The sequence below is a fragment of the Phoca vitulina genome, unplaced genomic scaffold (assembly GCF_004348235.1).
Source record: "Phoca vitulina isolate PV1807 unplaced genomic scaffold, GSC_HSeal_1.0 scaffold2, whole genome shotgun sequence".
NCBI classification, from domain to species: Eukaryota; Metazoa; Chordata; class Mammalia; order Carnivora; family Phocidae; genus Phoca; species Phoca vitulina.
In genome coordinates, this window is record NW_022589705.1 from 20,111,304 (window position 1) to 20,134,938 (window position 23,635).

The window sequence follows — 23,635 nt, forward strand, 5'->3', positions numbered from 1 at the left end:
AGAAAGAAAGAAAGAAAGAAAGAAAAAGAAAGAAAGGGAGAAAGAGAGGAGGAAGGGGAGGGAGGGAGGAGAAAAAGACGATGAATCACTGCACTGTAACGTGTTAGAAAGGGTTACTTGAATGTAATATTTATTGAGCACTTGCTAAAAAGCCAAACTCTGCAATATAGACCTTCTCCTAAAGTGATGGTTCCATCTTTGCTCTATGTCAGAAGTAGGTAAGCTTTTCCCCTAGAGGACCAGATGCTAAATATTTTAGGTTTATGGTAGCCCGACTACCCCACTCTGCCATGGTGATGTGAAAGCAACCACAGACAATTTGTAAAAGATGGGTATGGTTGTTTTCCAATAAAACTGTATTGATGGATATGGAAATTAAATTTTTCACAGCACAAAATATTCTTTTGATTTTTTCCCCCAACCATTTAATAACATAAAATACAATTAGCTGGCAGTCCATACAAATATAAGCATCAGGACGAATTTGACTCCCAGGCCACAATTGTTACCTCTTTTCTATGTTATATCTACTTTTAAATTGTTCTGTCTGATGAAATGAGGCTATCCTCCAGAATTTTACTTGCATAAGGTATTGATAAGTCTTATCAGGGGAAATTTCTCTCCAAGGTTAAAAAAAAAAAAAAAAAAAGAAAGAGTTGGACAGACAAGCTTAGTCTAAGGGTAGAGGGGGAATGGAGTTCAACATATTTGCCGATATTTATTCACATAGCTTTGCTTCACAGGTTAGCTTCCATGAACTTGGGTCTGAATTCTCAGGAAGAGTTTAAGTTTAAATGTTTAAAAGAGCTTTTCTTTGCACTGAGGAACTCTATCAGACATCAGAGTGGGAACAGCACCATTCTGCTGCCTAAGAGTGGTACACAAAAAGGTGAGAGCAACATTCACCTCCACTTCCACCAAATACCTCTATGCTTTGGCACTTAAAGGACTCTAGAATAGTTGTGGCCCAACAAAAACAACAGCCCACAGTGGGTAGGGCTCAGAACAAAGAGGAAGTGGCAGAACAGGAAACAAAGAACAAAAGGAAAGATCTTGCTTACAGCCATAAATGAAAGAGAGTCATAAATGATGGAAATGATTGTGCTGGCATAGAAACACATATGAGGACTCCCAAAAGAGTACATTTGCCTTATAAGGTGAGGAAAGGGGGAGGCCCTAGGTATTGGCAGTTAGGGCACTAAAAGAAAAAAAAAGCAGGAAAAAAAATGGCTATTATCAAAATAATCCCACTTTTTTTTTTTTTTTTTTTAAGATTTGTTTATTTATTTGAGAGAGAGAGAATGAGAGACAGAGAGCATGAGAGGGAGGAGGGTCAGAGGGAGAAGCAGACTCCCTGCCGAGCAGGGAGCCCGATGCGGGACTCGATCCCGGGACTCCAGGATCATGACCTGAGCCGAAGGCAGTCGCTTAACCAACTGAGCCACCCAGGCGTCCCAAAATAATCCCACTTTTAACTCAAGCTTGCCTAAGGAAATTTGGGATTTCTCACTTAATTTAATCTTTGTAATATTCAAGGGAGGACAGGGTTCTTATTCCTCTTTTCAGCCCTAAACTAACTCTCATAGAAAGCAGGCCTAAAGGAAATGGCAGTAGGTCTAAAGGGAATGCATCCTGCCCCCACCTTTTTTGTCCATTTTTGGTATAGTTTTTGCAGGGATTTTTATATGTGTAACTAAGTGTATCTGCTCCAAGAATATGCTTGGGTTTTTATCATTTTTTAACCTAGTTTAACTGAGGAAGTAACAATCTAATAATCTGAACAAATGTTTGAAGTCCCAATCATTATGGAAAAAACCTACTTTCAAGATTGATCTTGATCTCTGTATAAAAATTTTTACAGTATGGGTTGGTTACTGAGCCCTTACAACTCAGTACTTACCTCATCAATAAAAATGTATCTCTAAACACATTAATAATTGCATTTAACAATTGGTTTTTGGAACTCATTCCCATTGGATCATCATCTGGCATTACCTTGCAGCACAGAATGCAACACTGCCATCTTTGAAGCTGTCACTCATGGGTGGCTTTCATGAACACAGCACAAAGAAAAGTTTCAGAGAATCATTTTAAAATAATTATTGAAGTCATGGAAATAATGCAGAAATGTGTCATTGTTTCCCAATGCTATGAGTAAATATATTGTTCTCAGGTCTATAGGGCAGGCTTTAACAGAACACAGCCACAGACAGAGCTTTCTCCTAGTGGTGTGGTGAGAAGATCCTATTGTGCCCAAGTCACTGATCAAAACCCTTATTTATTTTCCAGTTTACAGCAATCTCCACTGCTGCAGCAATGACATCTTTGTCCATCCCACTTGATTCTTAGCTTCCTGCATCTGAACTCAGATTTCTAGATCCCAACAATGTAAAACAAAAACAAACAAGGACATTCTTGAGTGATAAAAAAAATGTGGGCTTAGAGTAAGCCCACTCTTTCTATGAAGGAGACCATTCATGTTCACAGATTTCAGTCTGGTGGCTATTAACATCAATCACTGTTTTCTTTCGACCAAGACCCACTGTGATACTCTCAAACTCTCTGAATTTATGGTTAACACATACAATCATGGGATTACAAACCACTTCATCCATAACAAATTTTCAATCAAAAAAACACCTAACTTATTAAGTTGCATCTCCAGCTGACTTTGTATTCCATTTTCTTCCTTCATTCAGCTGGAAGCGTTCACAAATAGCAAAGTATAATACTTCCCATGTTATGTGTTGCCAGGCAATCAGGGCAGAAATAATTAACACGGAAAGTGGACTGCCAGTATCCTGCCGAATGGCTCTGGAAAGAGCTCAAATATGACAAACATTCTTAGCTGTCCCTTCTGGGACACGTGCTCTGAAATCACAGTTTGAAAGGACAACTGCCAACTCTAGTTCCAAACAGTTTGACAGCACTACAGAATTTCATTCTAAAATCTGACTCAGTTTTTATTTAAAGGAGAATTCATCTATGCACACTGTCTTTCTGTGCCCATTCCTAAAAGAGTCTTTCCTGCTGATCTCCTGCCGTTCTGTTAAAGTCCAACTGCCTAATGAAGCTAATTCTGAGCACTAGATCTTTCTAAAAATGTAGAATTCACACAGAATTCAAAAGCATACCTGGGTCTGTGAAAGGCCCTGTGTCAGGTAGGCCAAGGGGATCACAGATTTCTTTTTAATGCCTGATATCACTTTCTACCTAACTGTTCAAATAAAAACCAAGTTGGAAAGCTAATCAATTGAATAAACACTTTCCCACAGAGAAATCTTCAACCAGAAGTACTTAACACACAAAGCAATGTGATAGATATCTAAATATATTCTAAGGATTCTAGTTGAATTTATTGCAATTCAGGTCAATGAAGATTTGGTGAGTACTCAAGTTAAGTGGTGGAAACTATTGTAAGGACACAGTCAGCCCCGACTCATGCATAATTTTCATCTAGTAGGAAAGATAGAGATGTAAATGGTTTTATCAGTGCACTGTGGTAAATGCTAAAATAGAAATCTAGATAGGATGCAGCAGACAGAGAGATCGGGAATTCCTAAGCTGATTCAGTTTTATAGATGCTGGTACTGGAAAGGACTATAGTAACTATCTGGTACAACTCATTTCTAACACAGAACACCACTGATAAATTGTCACAAACTCTCTGTTTAAATACTTCAGCTGAAAAAAACCTAAATTCAAGTTCTGATTCCATTCATTCATTTGTTCATTCTTTCATTCAATGTTTGTTAAATCCTGTTATGGATGCTAAGCCTGGGATATGAAAAAAGTAAGACCATCAAGACCCCTGACTTTATGGATAGAATTTATTATTTGGTGTAGAAGATAGATATTTGGTAAACAGTCAAAAGTGTTTTGGGGGTCATACAAAAGGAGGTACAGCTTTATGTTGCCCCATTCTTGCTGTGCATTTGGGCATGTCTCCTTACTTCTCTTGGCTTCAATCCCTCACCCATAGCATGAAGGAGATGGAGAATTCCATCTCTAAAAATCCCTTCCAACACTAAAGATACTATAATTTCTAGAGACAGAGAGCTAGCTGCGTTGTGAGGAAATCTGATCTATTTTGAAATCGCTCGGCTCTTCTGACAACTTAGTGTAGTGGCAAGAATATGTACCTTTGGAACCCAAAAGATATGGTTTAAAATTGTAACACTACTACTTACTAGCAATGTAACTTTGGGATAATTTGTAATATCCCTGAGCCCTCCTCTGTAAAATGGGAATAATAAGAGACCGAGGTTTGCCAAGTTGATTTAAAAAAAAAAAAAAAAGAAAAGAAAAAGGTATGTGAAACAAGTAGGACAATGTAGTGGTGGAATATAGGTACAAAATGAGGCTAGTTACCCTTCTCTGCATTTCTTTCCATCAGACCAAATTCTCTCTCTCTCTTTCTCTCTTTCAGTGAAATTCGATATTTACTGAATTTATTAAACACTGGCATTTACTGAATGCCTATTTATTTGCCAGGCATTGTACTAGGTGATGGGAATACACTGGAGAACAAGATAGTCAATCAATTTCTACTCTCATTAGAAGAAGAAGAAGAAGAAGAAGAAGAAGAAGAAGAAGAAGAAGAAGAAGAAGAAGAAGAAGAAGAAGCCGCTGCCTAGTTTCTCTCTAGCTGTATACCTTTTCTAAGGTAAAGCTCTGTGGTCCTGACCTGCTTCTCTGGGGCGTTTCCAGTCTTTCTTGGACTCTGACCAACATCCTCACTGACCATTAGCCACTTGCTAAGGCTGTGCTCCTACAGCAGCTCCTCCCTACAAGGGTCAGAAGCCTTAAACTATTTGGAAAAAGATATCAAGCCAACTCCTGCTTTATGCAATCACAAATAAACCCTGGCTAGATTTTGTAACCTGATAACTTAAAATGAACCTGATTGAACAAAGTTCCCACTCTTGGAAAACTCCCATTATTTGAGTGTGTCTCCTTTTGATAACTGATAACTAAAACAGAATTGCCTCCCTGAGAAATTGAAAAAAAGAAAAAATTCTGTCCAAGCACTTAGAATTTTCAAGTCCATATAGGACTCACATCTGCTCACTAAAGAGTCCACCTTCAAAGTTTCTTGGTCCAAAGCTCCATTCCTTCACTTAGTTCTCAAACAGACAAAATTATTGGAGCTACCTTTACCTTTTCTAGATCAGCTATCTTCAGTTATAACATTTCTAACTTCCTGAAAGATTCTAGGAAAAAATATTTGTCCTGATGGGCTCTCTCAAGCTATTTTCAATTCTTAAATGGATTTTTTTGACCTGAGATTTAAAATTGGGTATCCTTCTTTCTAAAATACCTAAGGTTATGGGTATCTTTCCCTATTTTAGAACCTCAAAAGTCCAACTGGCTATCTGAAATTGATTCATCATTTCCCTCTAATGACTTATTTCTTTTGCTTTTGTTTTATTGTTTGTATGTTTTGTGATTTGTTTGTTTTTTTAAGAATACCTATGTTGAGTATGTTGGCTACCATTTGAGTCCTTTTCTTCAGGAAATACTATTCCCACTGCTTGTGGATTAATAGAGAGAGTTGCTTCCCCCTGCCCCTGTAGACCAGACAATCAGTGAGCTAAGCTGTTCAATGAACCCTGATGAAGTGTGATCAGTAAATTCTCTTATCACCATGGTAACCGGTATACTCCTTAGACAGTGCCCTATTGGTACATTGGGGAGAGAGCTTGATGACACATCACTATGATCTCCCTCTACATTAACCTTGTTTTTTGATTCACAGTCTTTGGGGACACTGACCAATTATAAATCCATAAAACTGTACACACCTATAGTTCTGCATCTTATCTGCAGTGATATCATAAGAAAATGTACCCTATGTTTCACTGAAGTCAATGTAGGTGATGTACAAATCTATCAATTTAATAATTGGTTACAAAAAGAAAGGAAGTGGTTTAGCTGAATTGTTCTTTAAAACCTCAAGCTGGGTCTTAGTGTTCTTTCTTTTCCTAAAGGCTCACAGAACATTGGTTTAATTTATATCAGAGTTTTCAGTTTCTGGTTTAATCTTGACACAAGACAGGCTTTCCTTGATTTGATTTAAAGCTTTTCTTTCTCTATTTTCCCTGAAATAATCAATATAGTTAGCCCATTTTCCAATTTTATATAGAAGCTGGTTTTCCATGTCAGTTTCCATGTCAGTTCCTATCTTTGTGTGATATGACCCACTTAGAATTCTCCATCCCAAGCTTTTAGAAACACAATAATTTACAAAAGAATTTAGTAGTTTAGTTGTAAGGCTATTTGCTGATTTATATGGGGGAGGGCACTAATTGGCTTTTAATTAGCTAATACAGTAAGGTTCTATGCCTCCAATCCATTGTTTCTCAAATGATTAGTTGCCTCCTAAAACCATATCTGTTTCTGAGACAGTGACTTTATCCAGGCTCTTTCTTAAAGGCATATCTCTACTGGATGCTAAACACCCCACAGGTCTTGGGAGTTCACATTTTGCATGCACGGTAATGTACGAAGTGATATACCTAGCCAAGACTAATGGCTTATCTACTATAAACCATAAATGTGCATTGGCAGGTTTTCAGGTTTCCACTCAACATTTTCACAATTTAAAGCAGACTCTCAGCATCACTTGAATGCACTTTTTGCAGTTTACTTTATCATTATGCAATGCCATGTGATTTCATGTCACAGCCAAACAAAGTGAATAATGGAATTTTTGCATTATTACTGGCCACAAGCATAACTCAAAAGTTCTGGAACTTCACCTGCCTATGGTGGGTGCCAAATGGGTTGGTTTACAATCCCAACTTCAGCCACCATAACACTTATTTCTATGGGTCTGGGATAGTTCATGAATGCTAATGTCATCAATCCTCTTGATGTTCCTTTTTTTTTTTTTTTTTTAAGATTTTATTTATTTATTTAGAGAAAGAGAGAGAGTGGGGGGAGGGGCAAAGAGAGAGGGGGAGAATCTCAAGTAGACTTCATGCTAAGTGCAGAGCCCAATGTGGGGCTCAATCTCACCACCCTGAGATCACGACCCGAGCTGAAATCAAGAGTGGGCCACTTAATTGACTGAGCCACCCAGGCACCCCTTGATGTTCCTTATCTATGGACTGTTGCCCTAAGAAGTCACCTTGCCACTGATGAAGTCTCTGGTATTCCCTGTGAGAAACCACTTTTTTGCAATACCTTTACCAAGTGTTTCCCAACACTTGAAAAAACAAACAAAACAAAACAAAAATACCCCACAATACTCTAATGGTACTAAACAACACTGAGTTATTTTCATACCTCACTCCAATGGTGCCAACTGATATCTCACATTTGACTGACAGCCAAAAGCTCTGCTCCACATCCTGGGTCCAGAATGGGGAGAAAAAACACTCCATCTTATACATCTCTCCAGACTCTGAACCCCCAAAGCTTCTACGCAAAAACAACTTTTTAAACATTTATCGACCCCATGCATATCCATGCATCTAAGTGGGTGACAGCAGCCCAGAGGATCATTTAGACACAATTTCACTTTATGCTTTGTCAGGCCATCCTGCTTAAATGAATGGAAAGTACTCTTTAACAAAAAGGAATGCTGGAGGAGATGGCAAAAGGGACATCAGTCTACCTGTTTTTCCTTTTTTTTTTTCTTCCCAGCCAGGAGGAAGCAGCTTCCTTCCAAAAATAGTTAAGGGACAGAGATGCTTGTGTCTGCGCTGAAGACAAGAGTCACAGCTGGAACCATTACACAGACATCTCCTGTGACTGAATCACTGTTTAGTGCAGGTCTGCTTCTTTATTCCTAATGAATCCTAGCTTTAGAATTGCAGAAATTCATCCAACAGAAGAGAGGACTGCACTCATGTGTTATTTGCCCATGAGTGAATCACCTTCGATAGAGTCTAAATTCCATAATTTTGCATGATGGATGCTTGAGTGTTTTGTGAGTGGGCCCTGAAAATCAGGTTCCAATTTGGAAACACTGGTAAGGACCCTACAAATGACTATTGTGTTACTAACCACACATTTGTATACTTTAAAGCAATCTCAATTACAAGGGATGACATATGCAGGATAAAGTGATAACTGGCAAAATGACAAACATGAAGGCTTAAATCACTCAGGATTATTATTAGATATCTGAAATAGTGAATTTTCTAGAACAGGGTTGTAGAGATTTCTATGAAATATACCTTAGTAAAGGAGGGTAATTTTCTCACCATCAACGCATCTGTGGCACTGATGCCCTTGTTTTCAGAAGAGAGGATCAACAATAATATATCTTAGAATGCTATGAGACTAGTTTTCTTCAAGGCAGACTCCTTTGTTTTCTGATCACTATTTAAATAAAGGATAGCCAAGCCAAATGGCAACCAGACAGGTGCCATAAATGAGTGGAAATGATAAGGAGGGGAAGACACTCTAGTGAACCTGAGATGGAGTCCCGTCCACTCCAGCCCTTTCAGGGTGCATTAAAAAAAAAAAGAAGAAGAAGAAAAGGAAGGAGGAGGAGACGACTAAAAGACTGTGTAAGCCCAAATAAGTTACATCTGCAGGCTGCATCTCAGGGCTGCTGCTAGCCTCCTGGGCGCTATCCCACATGGCAGTCACTGGCCCTGTGTCAAGCCCCACCATACCTGTTTGCAACTTCTAAATTAAATTCATTCATACTTACTTTTTCTGAGCCAGAGACACTCCCAGAAGACAAATTACATTCTTTCCATTCATTCATTCACACCCATGAGCCAAAATTCCATTACATTATTTTTTTGTAAGATTGTTTTGGGGAAAAATGATAAAAATAGTAATCAAATAAAACTATTTAATCTATAACTCAGGGTCATTTACTCTTTTAATCTCAAAAATGAACTCCTTCATTATGTGTCTGTGCAAAACTTTTAGTCATTGATAAATTCAGATGTCTAGATTTACCTTGTCCAGAAAATGCAAATACTACAGTTAAAGCAGTTTGCTAGTAAGTATAGGTTACAGCTGCTAAACTGAAATTTCAGCAACCCTTTACAGTAGTAATAGCAAGTCAAATACTTTTTAAAAGCTGAAAAGGGTGAGGACTGTGTTACTGTACTTCCTAATTTGCACATTTCACAGATTTTAACTAGTTACTATAGCTATTGCATGTTTAAATAAATACAGTGAAGGGATGTACTCCAGGAACGGTCACTTGATTTCACAAATAATGTAAGATTCAGATACTGTTTTTCTGTTTCAAAGTTAAGCCTCTTAGAAGATAGTTAAGAATAATGAAATGGTTCAGATGGCAGGATGAATTTCCAAGAAATAAGTGAATCTACCATAAATATTCATAATCATGTTAGGTTCACTTTTTAAACAATTTCCAAGACGTTAGCTTGCTATGGTGTAACTGCTGGTCAAATCAGTGGCATAAAGGTTAGGTTATGTTTCCTTCATTAATGATTTGGCTCAATGCACACAGCAGTATAATGTATTTTATGAGTGAGGGAAATGATATTGGTTTGAGAGGTCTCATGTAACAGTCATATCCTGTCCAAATATAATTTTGAAAACAATCAGAGCCATTATGGCTCATACAGAAAGAAAGATAAAGACAGATAGCTGTATATGGGTTTTTAATAAGTAATTCACCCTGGGTCTTGAAACATCAGATTGCCAAGTAATGTTATTAATGTATAAGCATGTTGGTAAAATCATGTATTCTTTCCATTGGTTGGCTTCAGATATGTTTCCAATGCAAATATTGTGTAAATGTATTGAATCCAACTTATGCAAATCAGGAAAGTAATTCATCTTTCAAGAATTTTACTTGATTATTTCACATGCCAAGGAGCATTTTTCTGGCAACAGTCTACTGACTATTTATATCTAACATTTTCCACTGGTGAGATTATGCATCTTTTGCTGAATGTTGGATATTAATTGTTTAACATATTGATCACCTCTCAGTCTTTGAGGTTAGTGTCTTGTGAAACTTCTTTATTTGAGTCTCCCATAATGAAAATGTGTGGTAAGAGACTATTGATATTATTGAATTGGTTTTTTGCAGCGAGGAGTGTGTATGTTCACAGATGAGAACCTAAAGCAAAGACAAAAATAAAATGTCTTACATCCAGAAGGTCTGACCATCAATCATGTTGATGGAGCAGATTTCAGAGACACTCTTTCCATCTGGCCTGCTCTCCTCTCCTCATGCTCCCTAAGACACAGGGGGTCTCGTATATACAGCTTTTCCTCATCTTAACACCAACATTCCAATTTGGAAACTTAACATGGGTATTCTCAAATGTAGCATGTACTCAGCATCCACTCTGAGAATCACCTTCAAACACAGAACTACATAGATTAATAACTTACATTATTTGTGCACATGTTTATTTTCCTCATGAAATTGCAAGCACCCTTGAGGACCTTTCTGTGTCATACTTATCTTTGATACTTTGCTTCTACCTTGCCTCAACTTAATATGGTCATTATTACATAGCTAGTAATCATAATGCAGTGATGTTTATTGAGTACTTATTATGTGCCAAATATTGTTCTGAGGACTTTATATTATTATTTCATTGAATACTTACAACTACCTTCTGAGGTAAGTACTATTATTATCCCCATTCTACAGAGGAAGATACTGAGGCACTGAAGTTAGAGTCCCACAGTTAGTAAATGACAGAGCCAAGGTTTGAAAGTTTGAGTCTAGCCCCTTCACTCTAAGTCAGTAAACCTGACTGCACTCACTACATTCTAAATATGTTTAAGTATATAATAATAATGGTAATAACAATAATAATAATAACTAAATCTTTTTTTTTTTTTTAAAGATTTTATTTATTTATTTGACAGAGAGAGACACAGCGAGAGAGGGAATACAAGCATGGGGAGTGGGAGAGGGAGAAGCAGGCTTTCCGCTGAGCAGGGAGCCCGATGCGGGGCTCGATCCCAGGACCCTGAGACCATGACCTGAGCCGAAGGCAGACGCTTAACGACTGAGCCACCCAGGCGCCCCAATAATAACTAAATCTTTTAACACTTTGTATGTGTCCAGGACTTTTCTAAGACACCTTTCTAATAATTTAAATAGTAGTTAAAAACTCTGCTCAGGTGTGGGATAGCCTTGATTCAAAACCCAGCTCCACTTTTCACTAGAACTGTGACCTTGGTTAGTGCTAGTACTATCCCATTTTGCAGATGAGAAATCAAAAAGTTAAGTAACCATGGTCTAATCAAAATTAAAGGTTGCATTACTTGACAACATCTTCCAACCATGGTTATTGAACCTAAAGCTGAATCTTTCTCCTGATAAGGGACTCCTAAGTTCTGGAAGTCGCACATGCCATCATTGGGAAGCAGGAACTTTTGGAAGGTTCCTGATTTGTTGAGCAGAAATCTCTTACTTATTGTTTCTTCCCATTAATTCTAGTTCTACTCTATTAGGTAATGACCAAGTTTTATGTATTGGAAATGAAAATCCCAGAACCCCCAGCCCAAGTTCTTCACTAGATTCCATAGGTTGTTAAAAATAGAGCAAAATTGGGGGATGGGGTAACTGGATGATGGGCATTAAGAAGGGCATTTGAAGTAATGAGCACTGGGTGTTGTATGCAACAGATGAATCACTGAATTCTACCTCTGAAACTAATAATACAATATATGTTAATTAAATTGAATCTAAATTAAAAAATGAAAAAATATATAGCAAAATTAACATAATTTATTTTCCACTTCATGATTCTTTAGATATGTAATGATGGCCCCCATGGATGCTTACCTTTGCCAGGATAAACATCCTTCTTTCTTCAACCACACTTAATTGGGAGTCTGACTCCCCCAATGTATTCTATGTTCTATAATTATTTTCTATTTACTAATCCTCAAATGACTTACTGTGTTTTTCTGGCACTGACGCTCTCCAACTTGAATACTCCCTGCCTCTGGCTACTGGCCACTATGCCACTATGTTTAGCGACATGTATTATCTGATTCTCTCATGTGCTCTGTTCCTGATTAGGGTCTAAACCAAAAAATGATTTTTACATGGGGAGAAAAGTAGGGACTCTCTGATATTACTGGTGTAGTTTCATGCATCATCAACCCTGATGGCAGATAATTAAAAAGTTTTACAGTTTAACCATTTAGTTCATATACATAAATACATATGGTATGCATATGAATATATATATATATATATATATATATATATGCACCAAGAAATACAGTTTAAAGATATGATGACAGGATGCAAAACTGACCTTCTATTCAACAATATTTTTCATATATACTTGTCAACTTCGAGAATCTTTAGGTAGTTGCATTAGTCACCGGCCACCTCAGTCAACTGAATCTTTTTCCTATACTTGAAACCGCCTTTTTTCCTCTCCGTTTTGCTGGTGTCATCCATTCTGTCTCTTTACCAACCAACAATCCCGAAATCATTTCTACGCTATTTTTCAGCCAGTTTCTCTTTAATTAATTTGCAGATTTCATTCCCTATAGTCTTCCCCACGATTAATTTTCAGCTTATTCCACGCATTCGCCATGAAGTCAGTTGTGCTACCTGAAATCCATCATTATAAATTCTTTTTTTTTATTTTGAAGGCTTCTCATTTTCAAGAGTACTTTACTAAAATGAAAGTTTTTGAGAAAGAAGAAACTCTTTAAAAATCATACCAGCTGTGAATCAGGTCATAAGATAAGATATGATAACAGCTTATAAGAAGGGAAAAACAAATATGGACTGATTCACACCTCTGCCTATGGTTCTATTATCATCACAAAACAAATAAAAAACAACCAAAAAAACATCTAAATGGTAATATAGTCCACCTGCATATGCAATGAATTCTGCTAAATTTACAACAGAATGTATTTAACAAAAGATCTATATATCTTGACTCCTTACAACGGAACATAGTTACTAAAATTCTAGGAGGAGTCCATGGATCACAAGGATGGAACCAGAATTATGTCTTAGGGTGTTGGCGAAATGTGGGATTTACTTGGGACTGAGAAGCATAAGCAGGAGGAGCAACATTAAAAAAAAAAAAAAAAGTCAGTAAAATTTAGTTTTCCATTTAGGAAATGAATGAGCACATAATTTGTATATTTTACATGTGCATATTTAAGACTAGGTTTTAAATTTCCAACCATTCACTGTGCAACAGTGAGATAGAGATTATGACAGACATGCTAAGGTCTAAAGAAACTCCAAAGCTGAGGCTGTAAATGCATGCATAGCTTTCATGTGTTAGGTGTTGTTGCTTTTTGGGGTTTTGTCTCATTTTGGTTTTTGTTTGTTTTTACAGTGCTCTCAATAGTGGATTATATGGTCCAAGAGAGGAGAAAATATCCACCCCAACATGCTATTTGTACTAGTAAAACACTCTCTTGAAATTTCAAATTTGATCACATCACACAAAGAATTTCAAGGTTTGAAAGCTTGGTAGGGAGGGATAGGGGAAAGAAAGAAAAGAAAAGTCATAAAAAAATCTTTAAGTTCAATTATTGAAAATAATTAGTACGGGAAATCTGCACACATAAACCTCATTTACGTGTTTGTTTATTCACTCATTCAGTCACCAATGAACTACTGATTGTCTATATTGTGCCAAGCACTATACATACATATCCATATTACAAAAGGCAAACACTACCAAAGTGGTACAATCTTTTTCTTTCTTTAAAGTGTAGCTCCAAGGTTACCGCCTCTGGAAAGCCTCACTAACTCTTTTAAGCACCGACAGTTCAGGTTTCTTTTAGTAGCCATGGATCTCTGTCTATATTATTATTACCAAGAGTACTTCCCACCACATGTTGTGATTTACCGTAACTCTATGCACTTAATAGGTCTTTAATAAATGATTACTCAGTTTTGTGCTATGTTAGGCCTTCCATAATATCATACATTAGAACAATAACAACAACAAATGATTTTATCCAATAATTGGAAGTCTGTTGAGAAATTTCAAAGGAAATATTGACATAAAATATCAAAGCAAAGGGTGCCTGGGTGGCTCAGTCAGTTCAGGGGCCGACTCTTATTTTCAGCTCAGGTCATGATCTCAGGTTCCTGGGATAGAGCCCCATGGCAGACTCCAGGCTCAGTGGGGAGTCGGCCTCAGGATTCTCTCTCCCTCTCCCTCTACCTCTCCTCCCCGCCCCCCAACTCATGCTCTCTCTCTCTCTCAAATAAATAAATAAATCTTTAAAAAAAATATATCAAAGCAAGCATTTGTGCTGATTTTTCCCCAAGATCAACCTCTTGGGAAAAACTCAATCATTTTTGCTTGTGTGCCCCACAGATGCCCTAACTAGTGTCCTAAATTGTACCTCTTTTGATAGGGACATGGATTCCAAAGGAGATGGGTTCTCACAGGAATGGAGGATGAAGAGACATGAGGAGTTTCAATGGCACATAGACTCAAAGATATAATAAACAGTATTGGAAAAGAGAGAAACATAAACACCTAATTTACTTCTCTCCTGGAGGCATTTAACTCATTATGCAAGGGTGGATAACAGACATATATGGATCTTAAAAGAGTTAGCAGAACTGCAAGGGTGCCCACAGTCATCTCATCCCACTTACATGTCCAGGGTGCCCATAAAATGCAGAGATCAACTATCTACATACGCCCAGTGTGAAGCTGATCCCTATAGAGCCAACCAACCATGGCTGACTTTGTAATCATGAATTTACGTAGCTCTTCAGATTTTACTGGCTTAATTTTTTCATGAAATCTAACTTCCCGTTACAGAACATGACAATTTCTCCCATTTTTTAATTTTCTGGATCTGTCCTTGTGTTACGAGTATTATATTACCATTAACAACAGACTTACAAAACAAAAATGGACTTAGTTTCTTAACCAACATTATATTCTCTAACAAAAAATAATAGTTTCTTTCAAGTTGCATAAGGAATTATAGAATTTTTAAAAAGGATTATAAATGCTTGCATTACTGACATTAATGTAGCAATTATGTTATAAGCACAAGCATAAAGACAAAAAGTACAATGAAGATTCTATAACTGCAGCTCCAAAATATCATTGGGAATTACTCATTCTACAGAGAAAGCAAAACTCTTATACTCAAAATTTTTTAGAGAGAAATTCTAACCTGGAATCTACGAACTTAGGAAGGAATGGGCCTGAAATTGGTACATCATGAAACACCATAAAGACAGCTCCTCAGAGGCGCCTGGGTGGCTCAGTCAATTAAGCATCTGCCTTAGGCTCAGGTCATGATCTCAGGGTCCTGGGATCGAGCCCCGTGTTATGCTCCCTGCTCAGTGGGGAGCCTGCTTCTCCCTCTTCCTCTACCCCTCCCTTCATGCTCTCTCCCTCTCTCTCTCTCAAATAAATGAATAAAATCTTAAAAAAAAAAAAAAAACAGTTCTTCGTATTCAGCTTATGTTTCCTTCTTATATCATTCTTTTCTTGCTTATTTACCCCTAAACCAATAAATTCCTTCCCCATATCACTGAAAAATCTTTGCTTCTCTTTATCTCTGTGTCTCCCTCTTTTACACTTACACACGTATTACACATACAGAGGTTTATGAGAATTTGACATCTTGTCCTATAAACAAATGAAGTGATGTTTCTTGTATGGTTCATCATACAGGAGAACAAAAAGCAGTTATTGCTTATACTTTTAGATACATAATACTTATGGGAACTCCAGCATAGCACAAAGAGTGGTGTCGAAGTTGGAATAGGGAATGGTACTTATGGTAACTCATCTGCCTAGACTACAAAGAACCTGGAATCTGAAGGTACCATTAATATCATCAAACCCAAACTTCTCATTTAAAGATAGGAAAGCTGAAGCCCATAAAGGCCATAGAGTATGACTAAGGTGATGATATTTCATTATAGATTGTAGAGATGTGAATTCTGCCAGATTCCTTTAGCATAGGATTAATGACATGCCCTTGAGTCACCTCTTATGGATGGCTAGCCCAAGAGGTACTACCTTTTTGGATTCTCAGTATTATTAGAGCTATTCTTTAGGTTAGGTTAATACATCTTCCAAATTGTGGTTGTTACAGGTGTCACCTGGGTCTCAAACTCAGGAGGAAAAAAACAAAAACAAAAACAAAAAAACATTGCCCTAAGGCAGGCAAATGGTTCAGGACCATGGACAGTCACCAATTGGTGGTGGAGCCGCTGCTGCTGAGGCACCTTTTCTCTCTGACCCCATACCCCCCGCCCCTGCCAATGCAGTTCTCCAGGTTAACAAACACTTAGCAGTTTACAGTCCATTAGTATTGCTGTAGATGGCAACTCAGTGGTCCCAGGAGAGACGAGACCAACTGTCAACGTATGTTAACTTTAAAGATACTCTGAAAAGCAAGATTTTTAATCATCTGGACATTTGTATACTATCTTACTTGCATCTCCATAATATCTTACATGATAGCCTAAAGAAAAAGATTGGCTGCAGTTCCAGTAGAGTATAAAGGTAGCACCAAAAAATATATGTCTTTTCTGCTCTCCACAGACAAATGGAATTCCTAATTGAAATAATTAAATAATTCTTTTACATTCACTCTACAAGGTCTTTGCAAAGGAGCATTTCAGAACAAACAGCACCGAGCACTTAATTGCAAGGGAAAAATATTTAAACCAGTTCGTTTAAACTACATGATACAGATCAGATTTAGAAAAACTTACCCCATTCTTTCAGGAGCACATGAGAAACTACTTCAGTTTGCCCGCTGGTCCTGGTGATGGTGGTGCAGATTACATTCCTGACAGAGCCTGAACTGTGCAAGAAATAAGAGATTTCTATAATCTCACGTAAGATCCACAAATCTTGTGCAAAATTCAGCAACTAAAGACAAGCTAGGAGCTTTCTTTTTTTCTATTTTAAAAACAATACTTTATATATTTAAGTAACAAATACCAGATACAAATGAATCTCTAAACATACGGCTTCAATCATAGTAGCATTATTATTTCAGTCAATATATCCCTATTGCTGCACCAGAAAAAAATAAAGTCACTGGACATAAGCTTTCTAAACAAAACAAAAAAAATTACTTTCTTATAATTCTATGCTATATGAATATTGTTACAATAAAGGCTCCTTTTGGTTAACTTAAGAAGATATACTATTTTAGTCTTAATAATACTGAGGGTGAGTTCATTCCTGCTAATATTTAAAAAAAAAAAACAAAAACAAAGTGATTCTCTTCATTTTAGAGTAAAAGATCAATATGATTTATTTGCATTTTATTAATTAACTATTTGGACATTTGGCAGTCTATTCACTGTAGTTGAAAAAAAAAGGGAGTGCTGAGGAAGTCAAGGATTTACTGCAGGCTTTGGGATATAGCATTACATGAGGGAGCCTGCCTTAATTCCTCCACCTCACTCTGTTTACCTTCTTCAGTGTTACCCAATCTACCCTAAATTAGAACAAGCTGAAACTGGAGAGGATCCTCCAAGCTGCCAATGTCTCCAAGAGCACTCCCTAGTTCCACATCAGCTTGAGAATTCCAGGAGACCTGTGAGAGGATAAGCCAATTTTTAGGACCAGCTTTGGTTATAACTCACTTTGGAATTTGTCTCCTCTACAGGAAAACCTTGAACTAACGATTGTTCTCTAGCCAAAAGGGACATTATTTTTTGGAAGCGTAGGGATATTGTCTAATATTCCTGGAAGTTTCATCTCAACCTGAAGTCCCAGGGAGTTAAGTCAGGAATGGCTTGATTTAACTAAATGTGGGCCTTTCCATTCAGGCATGCCACATGACACAGATCAACTGTGGCAACTTTGTATCGCCTTTGCCCTTTCCTGTTTTGTTCATGAGAACTGATGAACTATTTTATATCCTATGAGTTTCCTCATAGGATGAGTGATAGGTTAGAGCAGGAGAAAAAGTTCATGTTTCCTAAACAGGACACATCATCTTCTTCCTTTTCTGCTCAGTTGGGATGATAATGATAACTTCTGTCTGATTCTCCTTGTCTTGTATAAATATTCCTTTGTCTTATATAAATATTCCTAATTTTTCTATTTGGTGATAATAGCCATCCAGTGTGCTAATGGTACAGCTTTGAAACCATTTTGCCGATGAGAAAACTGAGCACAAGTGAAGCTCAATGCATGGGCCAAGGTTGATCAACTGGTAAATATCAGAGTCAGAACTTGAGCTCAGTGTAAGAGAGATTTGCACTGTGTACATTCACTCACGTATCATCTGTTCTATATTCTGAAACTCATGGGACTGTCCTCAATGATAAAGTCTCATAACTTTAATTACACAAATATTTTTAAAGGGAGAAATACTGAGAAAATATTCACAGTATGCACTAGTGTAACAATAAAAAATACAATGCAATTTAGTGCTGGGACCTCCCAGACCTGCTAGCATGTGAATTACATAGCAGCAGGATTTATTTTGGGATAGCTGGCATATGATGTTAGTAGAACAAATACGTAGGTTTGATTTCTCACTTGGGCCAGCTGATGTAATTCAGGCTAAAGGTGTATTCTGTAGCTGCAGGACAGTCCCAGTCAGTCAATTTAAAGCTATGTGAGCACAGAGGAATTCAGGTGAGAGAATACTGTTCACTCTATGAAGAGGACAGAAGTCAGCCATACTACAAACCAACTTCCAACTGACAATATCCTCTTTTGTTTTCTCTAAAAGTGTAGTGATTACTTCAGTCTGCAGATATTGGAATGATATTATCATGTGGATTTAAGTACTTGAAGATTTTCACTTCTTGAATTCCAACTCCCAAGACTGATAGTAATACCACCAAATTCACACCAGATCGTTTTTTCCAATGAGTATCAGAATCCCAAAGATGAAATGAATCATGATGTATAGCTTGTCTCCATTATCACATTCTGCATGTTTCTTGATGATCCACGGCTAAGTTTGACAACATTATAGATAAAAATCTCTCTAATCATGCAAAATTAATGCTAGGAAGTTTGGAAAGAAGAAACTGTCACTATTTCTTGACCTTATGTTAATCTTAGTTTCTCAGATAAATTATGATAATTCATTTATTTCTTCACACCCTTCGGTTATCTCATTCATGTTTTTGCTCTGAGCCATGCTTACTCATACAGCTTTTGCAAGCTATTCTGTCCTGGGTTTTCAAAGAATACCAGGGGTAATAGGGAAGACTGAGGCCACATTTTTGCATTTGATGTATCAACCATAAACGTCAGGAGAATATAGTACTGGACATTGGGATTACAGGCCTCCTATAACTTTCCAGATTTGTGATTTATTTCTGGTCCTTCTGCAGGGAACCTCTTCTTAAATCTAGTAATTCTTATACTGTTACTTATGTAATTCTTCCTGCTGTTGGATATCAAGGAATCTCAAATCTTTTCAACACCTACCTCATATGAACATAGAGGCTTCCTGCTATCTAGAATTAGAAACTGATTTCTAAGATTCTGAGCATCTTCTGAATATGTCACTGTGCTTTGTGGAAATCTGTGCTCAGCTTAACTGTACCTGCAGGAAAATCTCCCTGTGTAAGAGATCTCCTTGACACCATAATCAAATGTCTAAATCCTTTATGCTTTGGGAATGACTGAGCTATCCAGAGAAAATCCCAGATGCTGTCTTTACACGAATTACCCTGGACTAATCAACTAGTAGAATCAAGTGAAACCAAAGAAAAGAGAATCAAAGAGTTGTTTTGTTGTTTGTTTGCTTGTTTTTTTAATGCCTACTGCATTGTTCAGTATTCTCAGAGAAATCTGTGCAGTCCTTTATTATCTAAACTTGGTTAATACTAATTTATGACTATATAATTTAGCTCCATTTCTGAAATATAGGATTCATATCAAAATGTTTTCTGAGTAAAGAACATTTGCTTTCCCAAAAATAAAAAAATAGAAACATTGCTTTTGGTTAGTAAATAAATTTGCTTATTCACGACAGCCACAGCATCTTTTAAAGCATCACAGTAACATTCCCTAGTTTCTGTTTTAGAATAATGTTTGTTTTTTTCCCCTTTGACACCTCGTACCATGGCTTTATGACACAACAGGGTATGCTTGGTTGGTGTGTTAATATCACAGTTTGAATGCAGTAAGCCATGAATTCAAAAGAGAGAAACTACAAAGGACCAGAAAGTGTACTACTGGTTGAATAAAGCACATCCTGAAGTGGTAATTCAAGTTTTATTTTGTCACTTTATTAATGATACTCATTATATTATAGGGTATTACATTACATAAAAGGAATCATATGCCCCCAACTGTATATGGATAATGCTGTTAATTCCATCAAGGCATCCCAGCAATGCTGTAAACTACCTCAGCAGAGCTTGAATAGCTTGTTTATTAACACCAGAATCCAGAATGGAATAATAGCTCTGATTTTATATACATTGGGGATACATTATATACCACAATATGTTTTTATATCAGCCAGGTATACTAAATGGACACAATTAAAGTGAAAATGTGCAATGAAATAATCAATCATAGCCTTATAAAGAGAATTACCACACATCCCTTTGGAGCTCCAAATCCCTTCCCATTTCTGTCCATCCAAGAGTCAGGAACGTCAGGAAGAAGGAAAAATAAATGTATTTTGCCCAAATGGGAGAAGACTTGCTAACTTCCTTCCCCAAGTTAGCAATAGAAATGGCTGTTGGAGCTTACAATTTTCTGTGCTGCTTAGAGAGAACACCCAGGAGTGTGCTGGGTCTCTGCATGCCTGCTATGAGGCAAGGCAGAAGGGCTTGGCACAGTGTGTCTTCACTCCCTTCTGAGGGCCACAGACACTTTAATACTTTTTCCATGAAAATCTGAGACAGTTTTACTGCTTTGAAAAATAAATCATAGGACACCATTAGCAAGGATTGAGAAATGACAGCAAAGCACTCTTTTAGTGTGGTCACAACCTGTGTTTATTATATAGGGAAAATGATGGAAATAAAAGCTAACATTTATTGAATACATAGTATGTCCCATACTGGGCTGAGTGCTATATATGCTTCATCGGGCTTAATCCTACAGCTCTATGCATAGGCACTGTTATTAACGCCATATGCCAGAAGAAACTATGCTTGCAGTGGTCACGTAGCCGGACCAGGATCCCCGTGCTTGTAAGCATCAGTCTGGTTTTCTAAGTCAGGCTGGCTCTGAAACGACTGCAGACAAACAGTCCGTGCAGATGGCATGTCTTCCACTTTTCCCAGGTGAGGACTTGTACCAGGACAAGGCTGCTGAGCACTTTCATATCTCTACTTGTAAGCATCCCCCCATACTTGAATGGAAGAAAAATTCCTATCATTATGACATATTTTACTTTGTTCCAAGTTCCCCAAATTCTTGGTTCTTTGGAGAAGCTGTCCCGACCTCACAAAACTGAAAACAAACACTCCCTCATGGCATCTTTCTGGATGTGTTTGAGGGGAAAGATGGGTACTCTGACCTGGAAAATGGGGAAGATTTGGAATAGAGAAGCAAAAGTCAGGCAAAAGTTGGCAAAGCCCAAGATCTGTGCTGAAATTTCTGAATTTTTCAGTAAGATTAACTAAGAGGTATACAGTGCTTCATCCAAACACAGAATGGGCTTTAAGATACATACACCTTAATCTAAACCAACTGCAACAAATACTAGTTATATGGCTTTAGGAATATTATTGAATAATTCCAAATCTCAGTTTCCTCCTATCTGAACATTATCTACTTCAAAATGTTTGTGAGCAAGGATGAATTACTGAATTCTACATCTGAAACTAATAATGTACTATTTATCGGCGTATTGAATTTAAATTAAAAAAATAATATCATATAGGATAAGCTGTATAAAATAACTTGTGTATGTCTGGCATGCTAATGCATGCAATTCATTTCATCGTACAAATGGAGAGATGATTATCACAGGAGTGCCTTTTATGATCTTTTTTTGTTTCCCAAAAATCAGAGTTATTTCTGCTGTATTATGATGTGGAAATTTTAGTGAGGATTCCAAGAGTAAGCGTGCAGTCTTGTGGACAATGAAAAAAGTGTAACCTTAGCGTGAAGTTTGTTTTGGGTACTCATCTTCTATAGACAGAGAGTGGATTCTGACATTCTCTTGGTCTTGACCTTGAGCCATCTAGCTGTCAAGTAACAGCAGTCTGGGCAGTGGGTTTTCTGCTGGTCATCACATGGAAGGAGATGACAAGCTTAGAAGAAAAGAAGAAGAAAGATGCTAGCAAACTTGGAATAGCAAGCTATACTTTTCTAACCCAGCTTATCCATATCTGTACTGTCCAAGAGAAATAGAACATGAGTCATAAATATGAGCCACACATGTAATTTTAAATTTTTAGTAGCCACATTAAAAAAAGATTAAATATTTCAATAATACATTTTATTTAGCCCCAAATCCAAAATAGTATCATTTCTACATGTAACCAATATAAAAGTTATTAATGAGATATTTTATATTCTTCTTTGTTACTGTGTCTTTGAAATCACATCACATCTTCATTCTAGACTAGCCACATTCCAAATGCTCAGTAGCCACATGTGGCTAGCTGCTACCATATTGGGCAGCACAGAAATAGATAAATGTGCTTGCTTACCTCCTCTTTTTGCCAGTAGCCTCTCATGCAATCTAGTTATGGTGGCAGCATCATCTTGGCTTGGGTCATAAGGTAACAGCACCCTCACCCACCACCACTCACTGGTTTTGGAATAGTATTAGCAAAAAAGCTGTGTTCCCTGAGGCCAGTGGGATGATGTTGATATTCAGTCAAGAAGAAACCCTTAAGGGAAGATGAATCTCAAAGTACAATATTAGATCCAAGGACCACACAACTCCTTCCCATCAAGAGATTCTCCTTCTACAACTTTCTCGGGCATTAGGGAGAGGGGGGTCTGTTTTTTTTTATTATTGTTATGTTAATCACCATACATTACATCATTAGTTTTTGATGTAGTGTTCCATGATTCATTGTTTGCGTATAACACCCAGTGTTCCATTCAATACGTGCCCTCTTTAATACCCATCACCAGGCTAACCCATCCCCCCACCCCCCTCCCCTCTAGAACCCTCAGTTTGTTTCTCAGAGTCCATCGTCTCTCATGGTTCGTCTCCCCCTCGGGGGTCTGGTTTATTGTTCTTAAACGAAGTATATTTCTACAGAGTATCATTCCATTTTTCATGATACAAATAATAATCTTCACATAGGGCTACTTACATGCCAAACACTGTTCTACATACACTGTATATATCAGCTCACTTAAAATATTATTTTACGAACATTTTTCAGATGGCAAGCTACAGTGAGTTCCAGGAACTTGCCCAATATCCCATAAATAGTGAGAGGTAGATGTGGAAACTGAACCCTGGCGGTCTGGTTACTTACCATGGCTTTACTGCCCCAGTGCCTTAGTCACATGCCTGACTCCCTAATAAACAGGAGTGATAGCAACAACAGCCACAGTGCATGCAGTTTTGGAATAAAAACCAGATCTCCTGATCCTCATCAGCCAGGGGTTCTAACAAGCATATTAACTTAAATAAAACCCCAAACCCTTCACCACATCAGCACTTTTGTAAGCTACTCATTCAGTTTAAACAGAATTGGCTTCCTAAATTTCTCTGCATATATTCAAGAAGAACACAGCTGTTACATTTGGAAGATACTTGGCAGTTAATGGAC

At 37.4% G+C, this 23,635-nt stretch overlaps 1 protein-coding gene across 1 annotated transcript in view; it reads right to left on the reverse strand.

The window, feature by feature from the left end:
- Positions 1 to 23,635, reverse strand: part of SNX7 (sorting nexin 7) — a 675,036-nt gene that overhangs the window by 594,177 nt on the left and 57,224 nt on the right. The window contains exon 2 of the mRNA XM_032422992.1: positions 16,664 to 16,755. The gene's annotated coding sequence lies outside the window, so the exon portion shown is untranslated. The remainder of the gene's footprint in view (positions 1 to 16,663; positions 16,756 to 23,635) is intronic.